The sequence below is a fragment of the Macaca fascicularis genome, chromosome 9, assembly GCF_037993035.2.
Source record: "Macaca fascicularis isolate 582-1 chromosome 9, T2T-MFA8v1.1".
NCBI classification, from domain to species: Eukaryota; Metazoa; Chordata; class Mammalia; order Primates; family Cercopithecidae; genus Macaca; species Macaca fascicularis.
The window spans coordinates 5,372,536-5,393,944 of NC_088383.1; the positions used below are offsets into that span (position 1 = coordinate 5,372,536).

A 21,409-nucleotide genomic window follows, 5' to 3' on the forward strand; every position below is an offset into this window, starting at 1 on the left:
ACAGCAAACACAGGTTTATTATCTTCCTTGGAGAAGGTAATGCCGTCGAAAACAATAAATTGAATAAATGCAGGCAGATATCCCATCATACAAGGGTAAGAAGAAAATGTTAAACAAATTGATTAACTGAACTGACTGGTTAGATGAATAAGCTAATTATTGTCACTATGTTTAGACAGACCCAAAGGTATTGTTACAAATTCCTAACATTTTGTTCTGTCTAAAAAGAGTGAATAAATTTTCTTTTTCCCTTGGTTAGTGTATTGGGTGCCAGGTAAAATATTCAACTGAAAATTCTCTTTAATCCCCGACCTTGACAGTATGTAATTCAAGTGAAATGACCTCTTACCAGGTCTATCTTTTCAATTTAAAATAAAGGAATGAGACTCATTCTGTCTCACGTCTTTTAGCCAAATAGAACATAGGTAGGGATGGGAGAGCTCACTGGCATATTCAGGAGAAAAGAGAAAAATGAGTGTCAACCCCCATGTTGGACAGGAATTACGCACAATGAATCTCCGATGACCTGTCGCTTATAAGGTTAGTCTCATTACACAGGTGTGGAATTAAAAAATGTTAGAAATGCAATTTAATTTTTAACTCATGGTTGATAGAAGTAAAAACATGTACTTAAAATATTTCAGCAATATCACCTGTAATCCCAACACTTTGGGAGGCTGAGGCGGGTGGATCATGAGGTCAGGAGATCGAGACCATCCTGGCTAACACGGTGAAACCCCGTCTCTACTAAAAATATAAAAAGTTAGCCGGGCCCGGTGGCGGGCGCCTGTAGTCTCAGCTACTCAGGAGGCTGAGGCAGGAGAATGGCCTGAACCCGGGAGGCGAAGCTTGCAATGAGTCGAGATCCTGCCACTGCACTCCAGCCTGGGCGACAGGGCAAGAGTCCGTCTCAAAAAAAAAAAAAAAAAATTTCAGCAATATCATAAGATTGATTTTAATTTGGATGCTTATGGCTTCCTCTTCTAAGTGAGTATTGAATTGGCATGACGTATTAAAATTGATTAATTAAAAAGGTTAATAACACCTTAAACAAACTAATAACTCCGAAAATGTCTCTCTACACTTAACATAGAGACACACGGTTGTGGCAGGGACTGTCAATTAAATAATGCACTGGCAATTGCTGTTGAGTATCAGAAGATTTTCAATCAGATTAAATAAAACATGAATTACTATTAGAATTAAAATTAATTAAACATATAAAATGATACCTGATCTACAAGCTCATTCAATTCTTATAACGCTTCCTTAGAGAAGATGCCAGCTTTGAAGGTACCTGTATGTCGTTTTTTTAAAAAATAAAATTACTTGAAACACATTTAGACTCACAGGGCTGTTGCGAAGAGAGTACAGAGAGCTCCACTAAGCAAACTCCGGATTGCCACTGGTGCAATGTCAGAAATTAAATTGCTGGTTTTATTTGTATTTCACTGATATTTCTGCCAATGTCCATTTCCTGTTCCCGGTCTGGTCCCAGAGCCCACATTACATTTAGATAATGTGTCTTTTCAGTCCCCTCCGATTCCACCAGTGTCTCTGCTGTGGCCTGAGCACTTAGGAAGGGCACAGCTGGAGCTTTGTCAAGCAGCCCCCAGTTAGAGACTGTGTGGTGTGTTCGGCTGTTCAGAACCCCAGCGAGGTCAAGAGCTCTTCTGGGCACACCGATCAGGGCTCAGGACAGCAAAGTATCCCGTGATGCTTGGTGTCCACCTTGATTCAAGGGTAAGGTGGGTCTGGCTGGTCTCGTTACTATACAGGCACTATTTGCTCTTAGTAGGCAACAAAATTGTATAGGAGACATTTTAAGGTCCTTTGAATAACCCTGTTGTTCCTCATACTTTCACCTGCTGGCTTCCTCATTTTTACATTTATTTGATCCTACCCACAGCAAGTATTTCTGTGTTGTTTCAATGGTAATTTTCTATTTCCCTTATACTTTATTTACGGAAATTCTTTTGTTAGGGCGGTTTGTCTCTTATCCTCTTTTATTGTTTGTATGTATGTATTTATTTATTTTGAGACAGAGTCTCACTCTGTCACCCAGGCTGGAATGCAGTATCATGATCACAGCTCACTGCATGCAACCTTGACCTCCTGGGCTCAAGTGATGGTCCCATGTCAGCATCCCGAGTATCTGGGACCACAGGCACATGCCACCATGCCTGGCTAATTTTCATATTTTTTGTAGAGATAGGGTCTCCCTGTTTTCCCCAGGCTGGTCTCAAACTCCTGGGCTCAAGAGATCCGCCTGCCTCGGCCTCCCAACGTGCTAGGATTCACAGGCGTGAGCCACCACGCCCAGCCCTGTTTATGTATATCAATATGCACCCATGGGTATTGATTTTCCTGTTTGAATTCTAACCCAACATTTTCAAGATTTATTTGGCAGCTCGGATTGTTCCAGCGTTGACTTTCATTGCTCTTTCAGGTGTTTCCTGCACCTGTTTGCATGCCTCCGACTTATTATTTCTTTTCTTTTTACTTTCTTACCCTAATTAAGCTCCACAAGATAGTCCAGGCTTATATAGTATTGTTCCTCCTCAGCTTTGGAAACTTCTCTAAGGAGCCTTGGTTTCTTGTATAGGAAAATGCTCTTTAGAAAGCAGATCTGTGACCTCACATTGTGTGTTCATTGCTATGGAAGTGTCACCATTTCTAAAGTTCTTTCAACGGACAAAACAAAAACATATATATGTATATTAACCCAGGTATACACACATATATATTCATTTCCGTGTTTATTCCTATGAATTTATGTATGTGCAAAAATATATTTTTCTTTGACTTCATGCTGATATCTTCCATCCCAGTGCAACACGACAAAGTTTATTCTAACCATTTCCCTTTGCTTATTTGAAACATCCTTCTCCAGCAGTAAGAGAGCTCACTCTCATCAGCTGCTACATATTTAATTATTTTTTAACCTTAAAACACATCAGCCACAACTTCTGAATTTCTTTTATGGTTTATACATTTTGTTTTTTAATCTAAGAAATGTCATATGGTTCAGCATCATTTATTAAAAGTAGTATCTTTTCCCATTGCCTTACCTTGACACTTTTGTAAGATATCAATTGAAGATGCATATGGGTGTCTAGTTCTCAATTCTATTTTTCCCTTTGATCCATATTTTTATCTTTATGCTGGTACCTTCCATTGATGAGATCTACAACTTTGTAAGTCTAAAAATAAAACAGTGATAAGTCAATTTTTCTTCTTTTTTAATTAACAACTTTATTGGACTACAGTTTACTTACCATAAAATTCTGTTGATTTAAATAATAACACAATGATTTTGGTCTATTTACTGACTTGTGCCAACAATATATTGTGAGAACATTTCCATCATTTCAAAAAGAAACCTCATGCCCACTGGCAGTCAATCCCTGTTCTCACCCACAGCCCCAGGTAACCACTCATCTACCTTCTTCTTTGTAGAATCCGCGATTCTGGACATTTCATATAAAAGAAACAATACAATACATCCAGGATTGCATCTGGCTTCTTCCATTTAGCATAGTACTTTAGCAACTCGTTTGTATGGTAATGTATTTCTGTACTTTGCTACTCTTTATTATTTAATGACATTCCATTGTATGGTATACCATATTTTGTATCCATTCACCATTTGATAGACATTTGCATTTTTCCCACTTTTGGGCTCTTATGAATATACTGTTCTGAACATTTGGCTACAAATATTCGTGTGGACATATGTATTCATATCTTTTGGGTAGATGCCTAGACTTGGAATTGCTGGATCATATGGTAACTCCATTTTTAACTATTTGAGAAACTGTCACACTGTTTTCTCAAGCAGCTCTATCATTTTACACCTTCATCAACAAAATATGAAGATTTCAGTTCCTATATATTATTGTCAACACTTATTATTATCAGTCTTTTTGGTTATAGCATTCTTGTTATTTTAATTTGCATTTCCTAATGATAATGCTGAGTCTCTTTTTTCTTTCTTTTTTAACAGCCATTCATATGAATTCTTGTTGAAATGTCTTTTTAAGTCTTTCAACTATTATTTTAAATTGAGATTTTTGTCTTTTATTGTTGAGGTATAAAAGTTGTTTTTATATTTAAGTCCTATGTCAGGTGTATGATATTTCAGCAAATATTTTCACTGAAATTGCAATTTTGTTTTTCATTTAATTGATTCTGTCTCTTGAAGCACAAAAATATTAATAATAATAGAATCTACTTTATATTTTTTATTTTATGGACCATGCATTCATTGTCACATTTAATAACTCTTGGACTCCAGATAAGTTGCAAAGATTTTTCTCCTATGTTTTCTTTTCAAAGTTTTAAGTTTTACCTGTCCCATTTAGGTCTATGGTGAGATTTTAGTTAATTTTTGTGTAACTCTCAAGGATCTAAAGTCAATGTTTGCAGATGTCTATTATTTCAGAAACACTTTTTTAAAACATTGCGCCTTATGAATTGAATTCCTTGGACTTTTGTCAAATATCAATCATAAAACTGTCACTGAACTCCCAAGTCTTCTTCATGGATTTGCATGTGTATTCCTGTGCCAGTAGTACATGGTCTTGGTCTTGATTACTGTAGGTTTAGAGTAACTTTTGAAATTAGAAAGTGTGAGTTCTCTAATTCACAGAGTACTTATACTTTCTAAATTCTGCATTTCAAAATTGTTTTTCATATTCTGTGTGCTTTCCATGTCCATGTAAATTTGAGGACTGGGTCTGTTTTGGTGGCTCATGACTGTAATCCCAACAATTTGGGAGGCTGAAGCAGGAGGATGCTTAAGTCCAGGTGTTCAAGGCTAACCTGGGCAACATAGTGGGACCCTGTCTCTACCAAAGACATTTTTAAAAATTGGGTGGGTGTGGTGGCATGTACCTGTATCCCTAGCTACTCAGGAGGCTGAGGCAGGAGGATCAATTGAACCCAGCAGGTCGAGGCAGCAGTGAGCCATGATCATATCATTGTAGTCCAGCCTGGGTGACAGAGTGAGATTCTGTCTCAAAAAAAATAAAATAAATGAATACATAAATAAATAAATAACTTTTAGTACCAGCTTGTTAATTTTTGCAAAAAAAAAAAAAGAAAAAGCCATTGCAATTTTGATAGGAATTGAATAAAATCTATAGATCGGTTTGGACAGTAATGTTGTCTTAATGGTGTCGAGTCTTCCAATCCATAAGCATGAAATATCTCTCCATTTATACAAATTCTCTTTAACTTATCTCAACAGCGTTTTACAGCATTCAGTGTACAAGTCTTGCACTTTTAAATTAAACTTATTAGTTAGTATATTACTATTTTTGATGCTATTGTGAATGGACTTATTTTTTTAATTTCACTTTTGGAATTTTCATTGAGATTATACAGAAAACAAAAGCTGCCTATAGAGACAGATTTGGATGTATAGATATCTCATGTGTACAAATCTGCTGAACATTTTTCTTAGATTTATTAATTTTTTAGTGTAGTCACTAGGATTTTCTACAGATAAGATCCTGTTATTCATATATAAAAATAGAGTTTTACTTTTTTCATTCTAATCTAAATTCCTTAAGTTTTATTTCTTTGTCTCATAGCAATTGCTAGGACCTCTAGTATTAGTATGTTGAATAGAAAAGGCAAGAACAAATATCATTCACTGCCTTCCTCCTGATCTTAAAAAATGCATTCAGTCTTTCACCATTAATTATAATATTAATAGTACATTTACTAGACATGATGATTATCAGTTTGGAATTCTCTTTTCTAATTTGTTGAAGATTTTTTTTTTAATAATGAGTAAATTTGGAACTTTGTGAAGTGCTTTTCATATGTTTATAGATTTGGTCATTTGCCTTTCATCTTTTACTTTATTAATGTGGTGTACTGGAATAACTTGATTTTTGTAGGTTAAAATGATCTTGCACTCTTGGTACATCTAACTTGCTTATGCTGTATGATATGGGTTGGCTCTGTGCCCCCACCAAAATCTCATCTGGAATAGTAAGTTCTGTAATCCTGACTTACTGAGTAAGGAACCTGCTGGGAGGTGATTGGATCATGAGGATGGTTTCCCTCATGCTGTTCTCGTGATAGTGAGTGAGTTCTCACGAGATCTGATGGTTTCGTAAGGCAGTTTTCCCTGTTCTTGCTTGTTCTCTCTCACCTGCCACCATGTAAGACACGCCTCTTTCCCTTTCCCCATGATTATAAGTTTCCTGAGACCTCCCAGCCATGCGGAAGTGTAAGCCAATTAAATCTCTTTTCTTTTTAAATGACCCAGTCTCAGGTATGTCTTTATCGCAGTGTGAGACCAGACTAATGTACTGTAAAATCCCGTTCTCATATGTTGCTACATTCAGTTTACTAATATCTTTTGGGAATTTTTCCATCTATGTTCATGAGATATGTTTGTCTCTAGTCAACTTTCCTTCAGATGTCTTTGGTACAGTGTAGCAGTGCATTATAGAATGAGTTAGTAATTATTCTCTGTTACTGTATTTTGTTGGAGGGATTTGTGAAGTATTGATGTATTTTTTTCCTTAAATTCTGTTTAAAATTCATCATTGAGACCATCTCAGCTTTGGCTTTTCTTTGTGGGAAAATTTTAAATTACTAATTCAAATTATTTACTTGTTATAGGTCTATTAGGATTTTCTATTTGAGTGACTTTTGATAAATTGTATTTCTAAAATGTGTCTATTTAAACTAAGTTGTCTAATTTGTTGAAATAAAGTTGTTAACATTAAATAATGCTTTGATCTTTTTAAATTTCTGGACAGTCAGTAGTTATCCCCTCTCATTCATTACTGATTGCGATAATTTGTATTTTTTGTATCTCTTTCTTGGTTATTCTAGCTAATGATTTGTCAATTTAGTTAATGTTTTGAAATAAGCATTATCTGATTTCATTGATTTTCTTTATTGTTCTGTTTTCAATTTCATTGATTTTTCCTCTAACCTTTAGTATTTCCTTCTTTCTTGCTCTGAATATAATTTTCTCTTCTTTTCTTTTTTAAGTTGGATGTTTAAGTTATTCATCTGAGGTCTTTTCTAATGTAATCATTTGAAAAATGAAGTTGTTTCCAAGTGATGCCTTAGTTTCATCTCAACAATTTAATATTTTGTCTTTTCATTGGTAATAATCTGAAAATATTTTATAGTTTTTCTTGCATTTCTTCTTTGACTTATGAGTTGTTTAAAAGTGTCTTATTCTTATCAAAAGAAGACATTTATGCAGGCAACAAACATATAAAAAAAACCCCAACATCAGAGATCATTAGAGAAATGCAAATCAAAACCACAATGAAATACCATCTCACGCCAGTCAGAATGGTGATTATTAAAAAGTCAAGAAACAATAGATGCTGCTAGACTGTGGAGAAATAGGAATGCTTTTACACTGTTGGTGGGAATGTAAATTAGTTCAACCGTTATGGAAGACAGTATTTCTCAAGGATCTAGATTCCTCAAGGATCTAGAACCAGAAATACCATTTGACTCAGAAATCCCATTACTAGGTATATACCCAAAGGAGTATAAATCATTCTACCATAAAGACACTTGCACACGTGTGTTTATTGTAGCACTATTTTCAATAGCAAAGATGGAATCAACCCAAATGCCCATCATTAATAGACTGGATAAAGAAAATGTGGTACATATACAACATGGAATACAACACAGCCATAAAAAGGAATGAGATCATGTCCTTTGAAGGAAGATAGATGAAGCTGAAAACCATCATCATCAGCAAACTAACACAGGAACAGAAAACCAAAGTCCGCATGTTCTCACTCATAAGTGGGAGCTGAACAATGAGACCACATGAACACAGGGAGGGGACAATGCACACCAGAGCCTGTTGGGAGGTGGGGGTCAAGGGGAGGAAACTTAGAGGGTAGGTCAGTAGGTGCAGCAGACCACCATGGCATACACCTATGAAACAAACCTGCAAGTTCTACACGTGTATCCTGAAACTTAAAGTAAAATAAACTAAAAAAAAAAAAAGAAAGTATCTTGTTAATTTCTAACTATTTGCTAATTCCTTAAATTTTTCTCCCTTATTTTTTGAATGTACAATTTAAATTTGTTAGGAAATACTCTTTGGATGCTTTCAATCATTTTTAATTTACTGAAATTTGTGTATATGGCTTAGCATATGATATGTTGTATATTTTTATATATATATATATAGATAGATAGGTAGATAGATAGATAGACAGATAATGTTGTTATAAGGTACTGTTGAATCATCTCTTCTATAATTATGTCTCCAGCTTTACTATAGTTTGCATTGCATATCTTATTTCCATCCTTTTACTTTCAGTCATTGAATCTAAAGTTCATGTCTTGTACTTGGCATGTAGTTAAAGCTTGTTTTTCTATCCAGTCTGGCAATCTCTGCCTTTTTATTGGAGTCTTAAACCCTTTCTGATTTAATATAAATGTTAATAACATTGGATTTATATTCACCTTTTTGCATGTTGTGTTCTACACAAAACGTGCCATGTCTTTTATGAAATGTTTTTATTTTACTATTTTACTTTGTGTTAACTGGATATTTTATAGCATAACCAATTTAATTCCCTTGTAGTTTTCCAAAATTATAGCATTTGTTTTATTTTCTTAGTGGTTTCTCTAGGGATTACAGCATGCATTTTGATTCAGCAAAATCTATTTCAGGTTAATTTAATTTATTCCCAGTAAAATACAGAAAGATTGCTTCAGTAAATCTCCACTCCTTACCCCATTCTTCATACTACTTTTGTCATATTTATTGTATAGTTGAATAAGTATAATAATGTAAAAATAGAGTTTTTTAGTTATTGTTTTATGCAATTCATCACACAAGTTAAGAGAATATAAATAACTATATTAATATATTTAAAAAGTATTTTATCCTATTAATTACCTTTACTAGTGTTGTCTTTTATTTAATAGACTCTAATTTTTCGAACAGATTTAGGTTCACAACAAAGTTTATCAGGAGATACAGACAGTCCCATATACCCTTCCGCCCCCACATATGCACAACCTTCCTCATTCTCAATATCCCCCAGCGGAGGGGTACATTTGTAATGATTGAAAACTTACATTGACATGACACATCATTATCACAAGAGCCCACAGTTTACATTAGGGTTCACTGTTGGTGTTGTACATTGTATAGCTTTTGACAAATTTATAATGGCATGTACTGATTATTATAGTGTCCTTAAGAATCGTTTCATGGCCCTAAAATCCTTTCTGCTCTGCCTGTTCATCCCTCCCTACCTGTAACCCCAGGAAACCACTGATCTTCTCACTGATTCCATAATTTTGCCTTTTCTAGAATGTCGTAGTGGTTGGAATTATACAATATGAAGCCTTTCAGATTGGCTTCTTTCATTTAGTAATACGCATTTAAGTTTTCTTCATGTCTTTTCATGGTTTCAGAGCTCATCTTTTTTAGCAATGAATATTATTTCATTGTCTGGTTGTACCACAATTTGTGCATCTGTTCTCCTACTGAACGAAACTTTGGTTTGTTCCAAGTTTTGACAATAATGAATAAAGCTGCTATTAATATCTGTGTGCAAATTTCTGTGTGGACATAATTTTTCAACTTATTTGAGTAAATAACGAGAAGTAACATGGCTGGATTATATGGTAAGAGTGTTGAGTTCTATAAATAAATGCTCGATTGTCTACAAAAGTGTTCTTACTAGCAATGGATCCGTTGCTCTACATCCTCACCAGGATTTGCTGTTGTCAGTGTTTGGAATTTTGCTATTTTAATAGGTGTCTTATTTTCTTTTAATTTACAATCTCCTAATGACATATGACGTTAAGCATCTTTTCACATGCATGTGTGCCATCTGTGTATCTGCTTTGGCGAGATGTCAGTTCAGTTCTTTAGCCCATTTTTAAAATCAGGTTGTTCATTTTCTCATTGTTAAATTTTAAGTCTTCTTTGTATATTTTGAATATATCTATCAGATATGTGTTTTGTGAATATTTTATCCTTCTCACTCTCTTGACAGTGTCTTTTACAGATAATATGTTTTTAATTTTAATGAAGTCCAGCTTATCAATTGTTTATTTCATGTATTGTGCATTGGTGTTGTATCTAAAAGCCATTGCTGTACCCAAGGTCATCTAGATTTTCTTCTCCGTAACTTTCTAGGAGTTTTATTCTCTTGCATTTCACATTTAGGTCTATGATACATTTTCAGTCAATTTTTGTGAAAGGTGTAAGTTCTGTGTCTAAATTCTTTTTTTTTTTTCATGGGCATGAGCGATCATGCCAGCACCATTTATTAAAAAGACTTTTCTCTGTTGTGTTGCCTTTCTTCTTTTTTTAAACATCAATTGACTATATATATATTTGTGTGGAACTCTTTCTCAGTTCCTTGTTCTGTTTCATTGATCTATGTGTCTGTCCTTTCACCAATACCACACTATCTTGATTACTGCAACTTTAGAGTATCTCTTGACATTGGATAGTGTTAGTTATTCAGCTTTGTTCTTCTCCTTCAATATTGTGCTGGCTCTTCTGGAGTTTTGTCTTTGCATATAAACTTTAGAATCAGTTTATTGTTCAATATATACCAAATTACATTTTAGATTTTTATTGAGATTATGTTGAATCTATGAATCAAGTTAGGAAGAACTTACATGTTGACAGTGTTGACTCTTCCTATTTACTACAGTCTGAATGTGTCCCCAAAAAGCATGTGTTGCAAGCCTAATCTCTAATGCAACAGTGTTAGGAGGTTGGACCTAATGAGATGTGATTAGCCCCTGAGGGCTCTCCCCTCATTAATGAATTAATGCTGTTATCTCAAAGGTGAGTTCCTTAGAAAAAGGAACTCTGTAATCACGCCTGTAATCCCAGCACTTTGGGAGGCCAAGGTGGGCGGATCACGAGGTCAGGAGATAGAGCCCATCTTGGCTAACACGGTGAAACCTCGTCTCTACTAAAAATACAAAAAAAAATAGCCTGGCATGGTGGCAGGTGCCTGTAGTACCAGCTACCTGGGAGGCTGAGGCAGAAGAATGACAGGAACCAGGGAGGCAGAGCTTGCAGCGAGCCAAGATCACGCCACTGCACTCCAGCCTGGGCGACAGAGCAAGACGCCATCTAAAAACAACAAAAAAAGAAAAAATAGAGCTTGGTTCTCTCTTGCTCTCTGGCCTTCTGCCATGGGATGATATAGCACGAAAACCCTCGTCAGATGCCAGCAACTTGATATTAGAGTTCCCAGCCTCCAGAACTGTGAGCCAATGAATTTCTGTCATTTGAAATTAGCCAGTTTCAGGTATTCTGTTATAGCAGCACAAACCAGACTAAGACAACAATGTACCCAATCTAAAAATTTTCCACGTCTTTATTTCAGGTTTTTTATTTCATATAGTTTGGAGATATCCTGAGTGAGAACTGTATTATAAAGGAAGAACAAGTACAAACCTATACTTGGTAGGTATTTATTACATTTTGACTAATAATAAAAAGATTGATTATTCTATTGGAAGTTATTTAATAAAAATCTTGATATAATATTTATGTAATTCTTTTTCCTTAAGAATACCTTCTTGTATGACACCTTAAACATATAAAACTCAGATGAACCTTGAGATAGAGATATAGAAAATAATTTTAATACATTGAAAACTCTTCTGAGTAATAAAATACCTAGGAATGCAGCTATCCTTGGAGGTGAAAGGTCTCTACAATGAAAATTACAAAACACTTCTCAAAGAAATCAGAGATAACACAAACAAATGGAAAATCATTCCATGCTCAGGAATCAGAAGAATCAATATCATTAAAATGGCATACCACTCAAATTAATTTACAGATTCAATGCTGTTTCTATCAAACTACCAAAGACATTCTTCACAGAACTAGAAAAAACTATTTTAAAATTCATATGGAACCAAAAAAAGAGCTCAAATAGCTCTGGCAATCCTACGCAAGAAGAACAAAGCTTAAAACATCACATTTCTCAACTTTAAACTATGCTACAAGGCTACGGTAAACAAAACAGCATGGTATTGGTACAAAAGCAGCCACATAGACCAATGGAACAGAATAAGGAGCCCAGATACAAGGCCACACACCTGCGGTCATCTGATCTTCAACAAAACTGACAAAAACAAGCAATAAGGAAAGAACACCCTATTCAGTAAATGGTTCTGGGATAACTGGTTAGTGATATGCACAAAGTTGAAACTGGACTTCTTCCTTCTTCCTTCCACCATGTATAAAAATCAATGGAAGATGAATAAAAAACTTTAATCTAAAACCCCAAACTATACAAAGTCTGGAAGACAACCTAAGAAATACCATTCTGGACATAGGAACTGGCAAAGATTTCATGACAATGACACCAAAAGCATTTGGAACAAAAGCAAAAATTGGCAAATGTGATCTAATTAAAGTTGAGAGCTGCGCAGCAAAATATACTATTGACAGAGTAACCAGACAACCTACAGAATAGGAGAAGATGTTTGCAAACTATGCATCTAACAAGGGTCTAATATCCAGCATCTATAAAGAACTTTAACAAATTAACAACAACAACAAAAACAAACAATTCCATAAAAAATGGGCAAAATATATGAAGAGACACTTTTCAAAAGCATACATACATGTGGCCAACAAGCATATATAAAAAAGTTCAATATCACTGATCATTAGAGGAATGGAAATCAAAACCACAATGAGAAACCATCTCACAGCAGTCAGAATAACTATTATTAAAAAGTGAAAAAATAACAGATGCTGGTGAGGTTGTGGAGAGAACGGAATGCTTATACACTTGTTGGCAGGAGTGTAAATTAGTTCAACTGTTGTGGAAAGCAGTGTGGTGATTCCTCAAAGACCTAAAAACAGAACTACCATTCGAAGCAGTAATCCCATTACTGTATATATGGCCAAAAGAATATAAATCATTCTACCATAAATACCATGCATGTGTATGTTCATTGCAGCACTATTCACAATAGCAAAGACATGGAATCAAACTAAATACTCATCAATGGTAGAATGGATAAAGATAATGTAGTACATATACATCACTGATTACTATACAGCCATAAAAAAGAACAAGATCATGTCCTTTGCAGGAACATGAATGGAGCTGGAGACAATAATTCTTGACCAACTAACACAGGAACAGAAAACCAAATACCACATGTTCTCACTTACAAGTGGAAGCTAAATGATGAGAACACTGGACACAAAGTGGGGAACAACAGACACTGGGGCTTACTGGAAGGTGGCAGTTGGGAGGAGGGAAAGGATAACAAAAAATAATTGTTGAGTGCCAGGATCAGTACTTGAGTGATGAAATAATCTACACAACAAACCTTGGTGACATGAGTTTGCCTATATAACAAACCTGCACAAGTATCCCTGAATCTACAATAAAAGTTAAAAAATAAAATGAAACTAAACTAAGATAACACTCTTTTGAGTATCAGAGGCATGCTGGAATATGCCACAAATAATAAAAATATACATAGCACCTTAAATAGGTGAGTCAGATTACAATAAGTGAGCAATGTTTAATAGCTTGAGGATATGCAGGATAAGACTTTTCATGATAAATACATGCTTGCCTTCTTACCTAGTACCAAATGTTAGCTCATAGTCTTCATTAAACAGAAAAAAAAAAAAAGTCATTTGATAAAGATGTTGGTCAGGCGCGGTAGCTCATGCCTGTAATACCAGCACTTTGGGAGGCCAAGACAGGCGGATCACTCCAAGTCAGGAGTTCATGACTAGCCTAGCCAACATAGTGAAACACCATCTCTACTAAAAAACTACAAGAACTCGCTGGGCATGGTGGTACACACCTGTAACCCCAGCTACTCAGGAGGCTGTGGTAGGAGAATTGCTTGAACTCTGGAGGCAGAGGTTGCAGTGAGCCGAGGTCACACCACTGCACTCCAGCCTGGGCCACAGAGCAAGATTTTGTCTCAAAAAAAAAAAAAAAAAAAAGAAGAAGGAAAAGAAGAAGAAGATATTGCTTCGCTTATCAGAATTGTGCTACTCAATTTCCTAAAACTATTAGTGTTTTGAGTAATTAGAAGGAATTATTGTAGAAATTTCTTGAGCCTTGTATAGCTTCTCTTTCATGTTACTATATTTAAGTAAATGTTTAAACTACTGTGAAGTTATTAAGATGTAATTTCTTATAAATTTGCTTTTTCAAATATTTGTTGTTTTTTTAATGATAACATTCACAAATTTTTTGAGGATGACTTAAAATATGGCATTATTTACTGATTATTCTAATAGTAGCCTGCACTCATGATTCTGTGATAATTCCTTGTCACAAACTTGTTTTACATTTTTTGTATTTAAATTTTTTTGTTTTTGTATTTTTTTTTCTATTTTTTTTCAGAATGAAAAGCACTTGAAGAAGAAAAAAGGAAACCTGAATAACAGATGTTTTTGCATTATTTCAAAGACCCATCTGGAATGAAAGGTCTTGGCAAAAGATAGCTTCTGTATGTTGACTTCATTCTTCTCTCTTTGCAACTGGCTTCTGTTACTAGTCCACATGGCAGAAGTCAAGGCCACCCAGAGCTTCAAACATGGTGAGGATCCAGCCTATGATAAAGAAATTGAATCTGTCTTTTAGTCACAGTTCTAAAGTCTTGGGGATGCTCTGGGATTAGGTCCTCTAAAGAGAAGAACCCTCTGTTTCAGTTTATAAAGAACCATCATAGGTGCTGTGAGTCACCCATGTGATCACGTGGATTTGCAGAAGGGTCAGTAGAAGGACTGGGGAATGGGAGCAGGAAAGTCCTCCAATTTGTGAATTGCAAACTTCACAACTTTAATAGTAATGGAAACATGTCTGTTTAATGAAAATCATTATTTATTATCAAATCCAAATATTAATGTGCACTAAAAGATTGTTCTCAAAACAGGATACTTCCAATTTCACATTTCATCAAAGTTAACATGAATTTTAATTTTATTAAGGTACATATACGGCATTGCCTCTGAAATCTGTAAGAAACTATTAGATTCAGTGACCCAGAAAACACACACACACACGCATATATACACATACACACACTAAGACACCCTAAGAGATGCTTTCTTGTGTGTACATATATACACAAATATATATAAATGTAACTATACATATATGTGTGTATATAGTTATATATGCATAACTATATATATGTAACTGTTCTTAATATATATACACACACACATGTGCACACACACACATTCTTATATATATGAATGTGGGATGGGGGGAAAGATCGTCAGGTAGTGGCAAACAATAACATAGCCAGAATTGGCCTGGATTTGGCAAGCAGGGCTAGAGGTCTGCGTTTTCTAAAGTCTCAGCATGCATCCTCACAACACTTCCCGTCATTCATTTCAGCGTTCAGCAGCAGCCCCCCATGAAGTAAGTCTGGCATTATATCTTAAAGAGCTTTGTACAAGGATGCCTTGCTCAATTGTGAGCAATCTTTTTGAAGTGCACACCATGCTTTCAACAAGAAAATACACCTGGAGTGTTTATAGAAACAGCTCTTATCCACTGTGTTAGAAAGTGGATTTTTGCTAGACCTTTGCCATAAAGCAAAATGGGCCTAATCAAATAGCACCTGAGCAGGGTGCAGCATCTGCATTCATGTATCTCAGCCAATGGCATTTCTAAGCCGAAGAGTTAAAAGCATTTCCTGGACAGAGGAGCAATCACAGATGGGTGAAATTTTCAGCATTAGCACCAGTTTATTTTGTCCTCTTGGGCTCTGAAATCCTACTGAATCTGCTACTAATCTCTCTTTTTTTTTTACACTCAGTGAAGTAGGGAGGTAGGGTGAGTAATTTGAAGATAACAAAACATATCAGAGAAGAGAATTTTCCCTTAAATAACACTGGCCATTTTTGCTAAAGTCAATATTCTACATGTACTATCATGTATAACTTTTAATTTTTTAACTGGACCAAATATTTTTTTGTATTAGAATTTAAATTAATTCTTACTTTAATGTAGAATTAAGAAGAAAATTGTGACATGTCAAATCCTTTTCAAATTTTATTAAAAATCTATTAAATAGGCCAGGCGTGGCTGATGCCTGCAATCCCAACATTTTGGGAGGCCAAGGTGGGTGGATCACCTGAGGTCTGGAGTTGGAGAGCAGCCTGACCAACATGGTGAAACCCCATCTCTACTAAAAATACAAATTTAACTGGGCGTGGTGGTGCATGCTTGTAATCCCATCCACTTGGGAGGCTGAGGCAGGAGAATCGCTTGAACCCAGGTGGCAGAGGTTGCAGTGAGCTGATATCATGCCATTGCACTCTACCCTGGGCAACAAGAGTGAGATTCCATCTCAAAAAAAAAAAAAAAAAAGAAAGAAAAAAAATCTATTAAATAAGAGACAATGCAAAAAAAATTTGTTGGTATATGGAATATAGGACTATTATATGTGGAAATAAATTCATTAATCACAAGCCCAGCTATTCAGAAGCCAAGGCGGGTGGATTACCTGAAGTCAGGAGTTGGAGACCAGCCTGACCAACCTGGTGAAACCCTGTCACTACTAAAAATACAAATTCAACTGGGCATGGTGGTGCTTGCTTGTAATCCCAGCTACTTGGGAGACTCAGGCAGGAGAATCACTTGAACCCAGGTGGTGGAGGTTGCAGTGAGCTGAGATCATGCCATTGCACTCTACCCTGGGCAACAAGAGTGAGACTCCATTTCAAAAAAAAAAAGAAAGAAAAGGAAAGAATATATTAAATAAGAGACAATGCAAAAAAAGTGTTGGTATATGGAATATAGGCCTGTTAGATGTGGAAATAAATTCATAAATCACAATATCTATAGAGTCACAGAATCCCCAACCTTAATCCTTCTGACCTTCTGCCATACATTTTTGAACTCTGTCTTCCAAGCAAGCTATTCCTTTGGAAGATTCTCTTTAAAAGGCATTTCCATTACTAAATTCCTGAGGCACCAGCGGAACACATCTTTCATTGCATAGCTTGTGTAATTTCTATCCCAAGCTAAACACTTTTTCTTATGACACCCAAAGTAAAGATAAGTAACAGCTTGTTCCCGTATCTGTAGTTAAGCTTTTTGAAGCTAAGGGGACTCTAGTTGAACTTCAATTTCTGTTATTTTGTTCTTGTGGGCCATATATTCCATTCTTATACAGCCCTGATTTTATTTCTTTCAAATATTTTTGAGGACCTCAAACGGAAACAATTGTAAAAAGTGGTTGGCTACAGTTAAATTGGTCAATGTCTTGAGTACATTAGGACTTTGAAGATGTTGGAATATCTGGGTTGATTCCAGATTAATTACAAAATTGAATAACAAAATGTATACAGAGAAGTGTGATTCATTAAGTAAGCTACAATATTCTCTAGAACTTTTGGCCACACTCTGCGACTTTCCATTTTCAGAGGCTGGTTGGAGGTGATTTTTAGGGAAGGAGAGTAATCTAGAGTGTCTTCCAAACTATGCAAAGTATGATGATGAGCTTAGGAACACAGGTTCTCGAGTTCCACAGCCTGACTCAAATTCTAGCTCTAAAACAATCCACTTTGAGAACGTGAGCAAGTTCTAAGGCCTCAGTTTCCTTACCTCTGAAGTGGAGATATCAATAGTACTGATCTGCTCTCTTGTATTGAAGATACAATGAAATAATATGGAGAGATCGCAGTGTCAGACACATAATGCATGATAAATTCTAGTTCACTATTGTAATTATTCTGAAAGGCCCATTTGTATTTCCCACACTGGCCCGTACAAAGCTATTTCGAGATAGGGCGAAATCAACGCATCATCACACTGAAACCCCCGGTCACAATCAGATGAAGCTTCCTCTAATATGACTTTAAATTGTCAAAGGATGCCCTGAAAAACACGAAGAGTTGGTTTCCACCACACGAATTCAGGGAGCTTCTCATATTCTACGCCCAGATAAATGACTGTGTCTGGAACAGACAAAGAAAGATAACAGGGAGATAAACTCCTAGACTGCTCTTTCCAGGCTCAAAGAAAAAAAAAAAAAGCAAGCTTATACAGCAAGATTAATAACTTTCTGCTTTTGAAAAGAGACTCAGTCCTGAAAGACAGATTCTACTAAAATAATTAAGATTACTTGTCTAAAGTTTCTTAATTCCAGCAGTAACTTAAAAAGCAATCTGATCTTTTTTCCTCTATCTTTCCATAATCTTCTGCATTTTTCTTTGACCAAAAGGCCTTGGATCTTCTCATGGGGATGACCTTTTCCTAAGCCTAGGACATAGTCATTAATCTCTACCTATGTCAGATTCAACTGACTTTATCAAGGAATCTGCCGCATAGAAAGTTTTCTTATTAAGGGTGGTCATGGAGGCCTAGGGCATGGGGTTCCTTGGGGATGGTCATGTGAGTTTGTTTGAGTTTTGTCTCCTCCTTGGTGCAATGTGGGTTGACATTGGAGTGTAGACATTTTCAGGCTGTGTGACCGATTTGCATTCTGTATGTGTGTGCAAGTCCTGGCCATCTTGGATTCCTAGAGCTGAATGAAAGGATCGCCTGCCTGTTTTCACCCTCAGAGGTGAAATGCATTTTATCTTTCGATCACGATATTTCAGTTCACTGAAGCCGAGCCACCTGCAGAGAGGAAAACCAGCTCTGCTGAGTCCTTCTTTAAACCCCAGCACATCCACGGTGGTGTCTCCCTGTTAAAATAAGCATTTCTTATCAGTCAGCATCTGTTTCCTTTTTTTCCTCCGGGCCTGTTTACCACATTTTTCATTGAGAGACTTCCCCGTGAAGTATAATTCACTTCGATTTTCCTCATTCATAAGGTTTTTTACATCTCCCAGCTGCAACGATTTTAAGCAGATTTCTGAGGACTTATAATTGAACGTGACTCATTTGTCTAAAGCAGAGCTCCAGTGCACAGGCTGAGGCAGTCAGAGCTCTTTCGAAATGTGGTAAATTTACACCATGTGCATTTTTTGGTATAAGTATGTGATTCATTGGTGAGGAGGCTTGTCAATAAAGCCTTCTCCACATCTACTGTGAAATGAAGTGGGTAGTTTTAATACGCAAGTTTCTGGAAAAGGCTCGTTCCCTTTCCCCCAGAAGTTGCCAGCGTGAGGAAAATAATCTAGACAAAGTAAACTCATCGGTTTCGTACAACACAAAATCAAATCACTATTGCCAGGCGTTCCCATGGCAACTGCCTTCCTAAGCAAACTTCTCTACAAAATATACAGCTGTTATTTTATCTCATTACTAAGTTCCCTTGACGAAACTACACTACACTAACCACTCGCATACATGTTGTTAAAGGGGATAAAGCTCCCCTGGGCCCACACGACTGATCTTTTAAAGGATAACTTAACAGTTCAAGCCTCCATCTTTGGCACTGTGTGATTTCTTTTCTCTTCTTTGCCTTGTGCCATGTTAGAAAAAATTCACACTCGTCCTTAATACACTGTTAGTTGTGTGAGTAGAAATTTTTATATTTTCTATTATATACCCGCAGACAATTCTGTAACAACCAAATTTCCATCAAATAAAATGATAAAATTAACTTTTCTAATATTTCATATCCCCACAGTAAATACATTCTCTGTCATTGCTTCCGCTAATTATTTTTAGCATAACCGTGACCGGACTCGTCTCTGGATGTCAGTCATTCTGTGCTAGTTTAAGACAGAGTGGGTTCTGCATATCTCTAGACAGGAACCAGTAAGAAAATTGAACTCATTTTATCCAAATGTCAAGAGCTGGGGAGAGACTACTTTGCCTATTCTATGCCCCACTCGAACATATTTCAGGACCAGTGCAAGCCGTAAGCCAGAAGAAAAATAGGTCAAAGCCCTAAAGAAAAGTCAGGTTCCCATGAAATATTCAGTGAGACTCCGTCCTCTCAGTAGTGTGGGGAGTGAGGATGGAAGGGGTGGCACGTTCTGTGTCGTTGGTCGAGGAGGAGGGGAGAACCAATGGCAGTAATGTCCCCTGGAAGGATAAAGTCTGGCTTAGTTTCACTGTCAGATGGCTACATGTTTCCATTGCTTTATTTTAAAAGAATATTTTTTTCAGTTCAATTTCACTGTATTTGACAAGAAAACTAGTTGTTGGTGATACTTCAGATTATGCTGTAGCTTTCAAAAAGATTCATTTTTGACAATGTTATATAGTATTATGTTTGCAAATGAGAATCAAAAATAGCTGATTCTTTCAGTTTCCTGTAGAAGTAAAATGCAAGGAAAATCCTGGCTATAATGCATCACCTCCTGTCAAGAGACAACCACCAGTTTCAGCAGACACACATTAACTAGAAATAGGCGGGAGAGGGACAGAGGATGTGCTGTTTTCTCACAGTAGGATGTAGCTAAATTCACAGGGCATCTTCATTCATAAATTAAGTGGAACCCTATTAACTGGTTTTGCTTGAAAACCCAGCAAGAAATTTTCCCATTGATTTATTATTAGCTGTGTCATAGTCTCATAGGTGGATGAAGACGGCATAGTTTATATGGAAGACAAACCTACCTTCAAAATCACATTCACCTCAGTGTTTTATTTTTTTCACGTTCTTGTTATTTACACACACACACACACACACACACACACAGAGCTCATATTCCCTATGACTTGTATCAGTTAGAAAGTTACTTGTTATGCTGCAATAAAAACAATGACAACAAAAAACCCACCACGTTCTTAGTGGATTAAAACAATGACGGTTACTTTATTTTTTCCTTCTTACACGGATTCTGCAGCCTGTCCAGATGATAAACATTTATTTAGGATAAAATTTGAGTCTCATCTCTGACTCAGTCTTTTTTCTCTGCCCTCAGCAGAAAAATTGATGGTCACACAGGCTCGCATCTAAACCTTTCGGGATCGCTCAACTCAGTTAACTTCTCTCTATTCCCTGCCTCTGTCACCACTTCAGGCCAGCATCATATGTCAAATAGATTACTGCACCTTCCAGGGATGACAACGCCTGCTTCTAATCTTGCTGCAACTCTCCTGCAATCTCTTCTCCAAGGACAGTCCTAGGGAATTTACTTAAGTCAGCTCCTTGTTGTCCTCAGGGTAATGTCTGTAATACTTTACTTACAAGTTCTGCTCTTATCTGAGCCCTACTCATTCTTCCAGTTTCGTTTCACTTACTTTCATCCCATTACGCCAGACACAACATGATTTTCTCTTTGTCCAAAGTATTTTGCTCACTTCCCAACCTAGGCTCCCCTAAAGATTATTCTTTCTATCTGGGATATCATTTGCTGCTCATTTCTATGAATTCTAATATTTTAGATCTCATCTTCTGTATCAGTTCTTCCATCATTTCTTCCAGAAATCCTGTACTAACACTGTAACCACTAATCCTTATTATAACATTTACTTACAAGATAGTGTTACCAGAA

The 21,409-nt window shown here is 36.2% G+C and overlaps 2 long non-coding RNA genes across 2 annotated transcripts in view; both read right to left on the reverse strand.

The window, feature by feature from the left end:
* LOC102136013 (uncharacterized) overlaps positions 1-21,409 on the reverse strand; it is a 240,278-nt gene that overhangs the window by 69,967 nt on the left and 148,902 nt on the right. The window lies entirely within an intron of this gene.
* Positions 14,025-21,409, reverse strand: part of LOC135965002 (uncharacterized) — a 52,230-nt gene continuing 44,845 nt past the window's right edge. Inside the window, exon 3 of the long non-coding RNA XR_010577800.2 lies at positions 14,025-14,605. This is a non-coding gene — a long non-coding RNA (uncharacterized lncRNA). The remainder of the gene's footprint in view (positions 14,606-21,409) is intronic.